The following is a 6,000-nucleotide window of genomic DNA, read 5'->3' on the forward strand; positions in this document are numbered from 1 at the left end:
TCTCCCTCAGTGTTAATTATGAGGTTCAAGTAAGAGAAGTACGTAAAAGTGCCTGGAACTTCAAATAATCTGGCACATTAACCCACAGCAAGTATATCCCCAAATGGATGATCCATTTACCCAATCCAATGCTGAATAGTCCATACTTTCTCAATCACATGAAATGTCAACTCTAGTACATGTTGAAGTTTCATACATACAGGGATGTTTCAGTTTCCACTGACTGGCTGATTCCTGCAACAATCTCCACTGTTTCTGTGGCAAGAGCTTTTACAGTATCTATTTTTATGTTTAATGGGGCAAACATTCTATTCATTTCCATTAGCAATTGTAGATTAATGTGGAGGATACCTATGTATTTACTCTTTGCATCTCTCATGCAGTTATGTAGTGTGTTTCCATTCATTTTAGTGTCTACTGTATCCTTCAGTGAAGTTTTATACTTTTCCTCCTATTTTTTATTGTTGTTTTGCATTTTTAAAATGTATTTATTCATGAGACACATAGAGGCAGAGACATAGGCAGAGGGGGCAGGATTGGATCCCAAGACCCTGGGATCATGACCTGGGCCAAAGGCAGATGTTCAACCACTGAGCCACCCAGGTGCTCCGGTGCTTTGCATTTTAGTTGCTACCATACATGGACCAGTTTTTCCACTACTTTGCTTTATTGGCTGTTATTTGCATGTAGGAAAGCAGTTAAATTCTATCTGATCCTTGCTCCCTTGGAAGTTTCCATTAGTTGTAGAAGTTCATCAGCTGACAGATTTTGTGGGTAGAGGACCATCACTACAGGATTCTGGGTACCTAGAGCTTCTCCAGGGCCCTGGTTCCTTCCTGCTGACATGGGGTGAAGAAACATTCCAAATTCACCTAGAAATATTCTTTAGTTTCAGGATGAAACCTGACATTCTGCATTACCAGGATTTTTGTACTCTGATGGTTATTCTTGCACTGTATTTATCCAGGGCCTTAGGGGAGAGCTATTGGAACCAAGCAGAGTGTTGCACTTATTGACTGATTTCTTCAGACCAGCTTGGTTCTTTCTTACATTCTCTTTGCCGACAGGGTGTAGGGAACCTGCAGATTCTTGTACTTTGAGTGTGGGGAATGCACAGCTTAATTCTCTGTAGTTCCACTGAGGAATGGGAGGTCCACAGCACCTCATAAGGGCCTGTCCCATGAGGCTAGAGCTGGTTCTCCAGGAACCTGCTCTTCGAGGTCTTTTTGACACCAAGTCTGCAGGATTCAGGTGGGGAATGGGGACATCTGTGGGTCCGTCAACCTGCTGGAAGCAAACTGAAGTATTGACAGTACCTGATAGTGTCCCAACTCCCTAAAATGAGCCCACCTGGAACTTCTAAGTCATGAAAAGGATGTAGAAAGGGTCTTCCATATAACATTTCATAGATTAAACCAAGCACACTTCTGGGGGCCACACTTACCCAAAGCAGGGCTGCCAGCAAGGCTTTTGCCCCAAGTTAAGTTGGTTTCTTGGCATACCTGTGTCAAGTTCATTTTTTCCGTTTTTCCAGTTGGCTGGGGTCTCCAGGAAGCCTATAATTTTTATGGAATGATTAAGGCATTGGACACTGCTTATGTGACATTTGCAAAAAATGCCACCCCATCGTCACTCTGAATTGTTAGCAGCAGTACAAATCTGGGAATGCCTTCTTTTAAAAATGTTTTTGACAACTTCTGAGACCTTTCTGAAAGGGAGAGCTTCAACCCAACCTGTAAAGTCAGACAACTACTCTACAAATGCCAGTAAATATGGAGAATTACCTGTTGTTTTTGGCATCATGTGAAAGGCTACCTGTCAGCCTCCTCTTCATTCAGGACCTCTAAGTTGTTTGCCTTTTAAAACTGGTAGAAGCTCAGTTTTAGGATTATTTTTAACACGAATGTCACATTTTTGAACAGTTCCTGAAGATCAGAACTTGCAATATACTTCTGGACACACTGAAGAGAAGCGTCTCACCCATAATGGGTACTTTAGTGAATGTGGTTAATTATTCCATCCATAATATGTTCTGGGATAAGGATGCATTATATCTCCAGCCAGCTTTGGTGTCAGCATGGTGTCCAAATCCCCAAACTTAGTTCTTCTCAGGGCCTGCAAGGAATATTGGGGTTGACACTGAGTTAGGTCTATGTCTGGCACTAAAGTCATTATAGAGGGCTTGCAGGTCTTTGTACAGACTACCAGCATGGCAGCTTCATCTGCCCAAGTGTTCCTTTAGGCAATGAGTCTGATTCTGGTGTCCTTACCAGTGAACAGTAACTGATGTGTCATCACTGCATTAAGGTCTTCATTGTCTTTGTTTTGTTTTGTTTTTGGTCAGGCTGTTTTTTTGTTTTGTTTTGTTTGTATATATTTTTTTATTGGGGTTTGATATGCCAACATATAGCATAACACCCAGTGCTCATCCTGTCAAGTGCCCCACAGTGCCTGTCACCCAGTCACCCTAACGCCCCACCCACCTCCCTTTCCACCACCCCTTGTTTGTTTCCAAAGTTAGGTGTCTCTCATGTTCTGTCTCCCTCACCGATATTTCCCACTCATTTTCTCTGCTTTCCCCTTTATTCCCTTTCACTATTTCTTATATTCCCCAAATGAATGAGACCATATAATGTTTGTCCTTCTCTGATTGACTTACTTCACTCAGCATAATACCCTCCAGTTCCATCTACATCGAAGCAAATAGTGGGCATTTGTCGTTTCTAATGGCTGAGGAATATTCCATCGTATACATAGACCACATCTTCTTTATGCATTCATCTTTCAGTGGGCACTGAGGCTCCTTCCACAGTTTGGCTATTGCTTCTATATGTGGACATTGCTGCTATAAACATTGGGGTGCAAGTGTCCTGCCGTTTCACTGCATCTATATCTTTTGGGTAAATCCTCAGCAGTGCAATTGCTGAGTCATAGGGAAGCTCTATTTTTAACTCTTTGAGGAACCTTCACACAGTTTTCCAGAGTGGCTGCACCAGTTCACATTCCCACCAACAGTGCAAGAGGGTTCCCCTTTCTCCATATCCTCTCCAACATTTGTGGTTTCCTGTCTTGTTAATTTTCACCATTCTCACTGGTGTGAGGTTACGGTATCTCATTGGGGTTTTGATTTGTATTTCCCTGATGGCCAGTGATGTGGAGCATTTTCTCATGTGCTTGTTGCTTGTTGGCCATGTCTATGTCTTCCTCTGTGAGATTTCTGTTCATGTCTCTGCCCATTTCATGATTGGATTGTTTTTTTCTTTGCTGTTGAGTCTAATAAGTTCTTTGTAGATCTTAGATACTAGCCCTTTATCTGATATGTCATTTGCAAATATCTTCTCCCATTCTGTAGGTTGTCTTTTAGTTTTGTTGACTGTATCCTTTGCTGGACAGAAGCTTTTTATCTTGATGAAGTCCCAATAATTCATTTTTGCTTTTGTTTCTTTTGCCTTCATGGATGTATCTTGCAAGAAGTTGCTGTGGCCAAGTTCAAAAAGGGTGTTGCCTGTGTTCTCCTCTAGGATTTTGATGGATTCCTGTCTCACATTTAGATCTTTCATCCATTTTGAGTTTATCTTTGTGTATGGTGTAAGAGAATGGTCTAGTTTCCTTCTTCTGCATGTGGCTTTCCAATTTTCTCAGCACCATTTATTGAAGAGGCTATCCTTTTTCCAGTGGATAGTCTTTTCTGCTTTGTCGAATATTAGTTGACCATAGAGTTGAGGGCCCATTTCTGGGTTCTCTATTCTGTTCCATTGATCTATGTGATTTTTGTGCCAGTACCACGCTACCTTGATGACTACAGCTTTGTAGTACAACCTGAAATCTGGCATTGTGATGCCCCCGGCTCTGGTTTTCTTTTTCAATATTCTCCTGGCTATTTGGGGGTCTTTTCTGATTCTACACAAATCTTAAGATGATTTGTTCCAACTCTCTGAAGAAAGTACATGGTATTTTGATAGGGATTGCATTAAATGTGTAAATTGCCCTGAGTAGCATTGACATTTTCACAGTATTAATTCTTCCAATCCATGAGCATGGAATATTTTTCCATCTCTTTGTGTCTTCCTCAATTTCATTCAGAAGCGTTCTGTAGTTTTTAGGGTATTGATCCTTTACCTATTTGGTTAGGTTTATTCCTAGGTATCTTATGCTTTTGGGTGCAATTGTAAATGGGATTGACTCCTTAATTTCTCTTTCTTCAGTCTCATTGTTAGTGTATAGAAATGCCACTGATTTCTGGGCATTGATTTTGTATCCTGCCACGCTGCCAAATTGCTGTATGAGTTCTAGCAATCTTGGGGTGGAGGCTTTTGGTTTTCTATGTAGAGTATCATGTCATCAGCGAAGAGGGAGAGTTTGACTTCTTCTTTGCCAATTTGAATGCCTTTAATGTCTTTTTGTTGTCTGATTGCTGAGGCGAGGACTTCCAGTACTATGCTGAATAGCAGTGGTGAGAGTGGACATCCCTGTCTTGTTCCTGATCTTAGGGGAAAGGCTCCCAGTGCTTTCCCCATTGAGAATGATATTTGCTGTGGGCTTTTCGTAGATGGCTTTTAAGATGTTGAGGAATGTTCCCTCTATCCCTACACTCTGAAGAGTTTTGATCAGGAATGGATGCTGTATATTGTCAATGCTTTCGTAGATGGCTTTTAAGATGTTGAGGAATGTTCCCTCTATCCCTACACTCTGAAGAGTTTTGATCAGGAATGGATGCTGTATATTGTCAATGCTTTCTCTGTATCTATAACATGGATCCTATGGTTCTTGATTTTTCTCTTGTGGATATGATCTATCACGTTGATTGCATTATGAGTGTTGAACCAGCCTTGCATCCGGGGGATTAAATCCCACTTGGTCATGGTGAATAATCTTCTTAAAGTACTGTTGGATCCTATTGGCTAGAATCTTGTTGAGAATTTTTGCATCTGTGTTCATCAGGGATATTGGTCTATAATTCTCCTTTTGATGGGGTCTTTGGTTTTGGAATTAAGGTGATGCTGGCCTCATAGAACGAGTTGGGAAGCATTCCATCCCTTTCTATCTTTTGGAACAGCTTTAGTAGAATAGATATGGTTTCTTCTTTAAACGTTTGATAGAATCCCCTTGGGAAGCCCTCGGGCCCTGGACTTTTGTGTCTTGGGAGGTTTTTGATGACTGCTTCAATTTCCTCCCTGGTTATTGGCCTGTTCAGATTTTCTATTTCTTCTGTTTCAGTTTTGGTAGTTTGTGGTTTTCCAGAAATGCATCCATTTCTTCTAGATTGCCTAATTTATTGGTGTATAGCTGCTCATAATATGTTTTTAAAATCATTTGTATTTCCTTGGTATTGGTTGTGATCTCTCCTTTTACATTCGTGATTTTATTAATTTGAGACTTATCTCTTTTGTTTTTAATAAGACTGGCTAATGGTTTATCTGTCTTATTAATTCTTTCAAAGAACCAACTCCTGGTTTTGTTGATCTGTTCTAGAGTTCTTCTGGTCTCTATTTCATTGAGTTCTGCTCGAATCTTTATTAACTCTCTTCTTCTGCTGGGTGTAGGTTTTATTTGCTGTTCTTTCTCCAGTTCCTTTAGGTGCAAGGTTAGCTTGTGTATTTGAGTTTTTTCCAATTTTTTGAGTGATGCTTGTATTGCGATGTATTTCCCTCTCAGGATTGCTTTTGCTGTGTCCCAAAGATTTTTGAATGGTTGTATCTTCATTCTCATTAGTTTCCATGAATCTTTTAAATTCTTCTCTAATTTCCTGGTTGCCCATTCATCTTTTAGCAGGATGCTCTTTAACCTCCACGTGTTTGAATTTCTTCCAAATTTGTTCTTGTGATTGAGTTCTAGTTTCAAAGCATTATGGTCTGAAAATATGCAGGGGATGATCCCAATCTTTTTTTTTATATTTTATTTATTTATTCTTGAGAGATAGAAGGAGAGACAGAGCCAGAGACACAGGCAGAGGGAGAAGCAGGCTCCATGCACCGGGAGCCCGACGTGGGATTCGATCCC

This window comes from Vulpes vulpes, chromosome 6 (genome assembly GCF_048418805.1).
Source record: "Vulpes vulpes isolate BD-2025 chromosome 6, VulVul3, whole genome shotgun sequence".
Lineage (NCBI taxonomy): Eukaryota > Metazoa > Chordata > Mammalia > Carnivora > Canidae > Vulpes > Vulpes vulpes.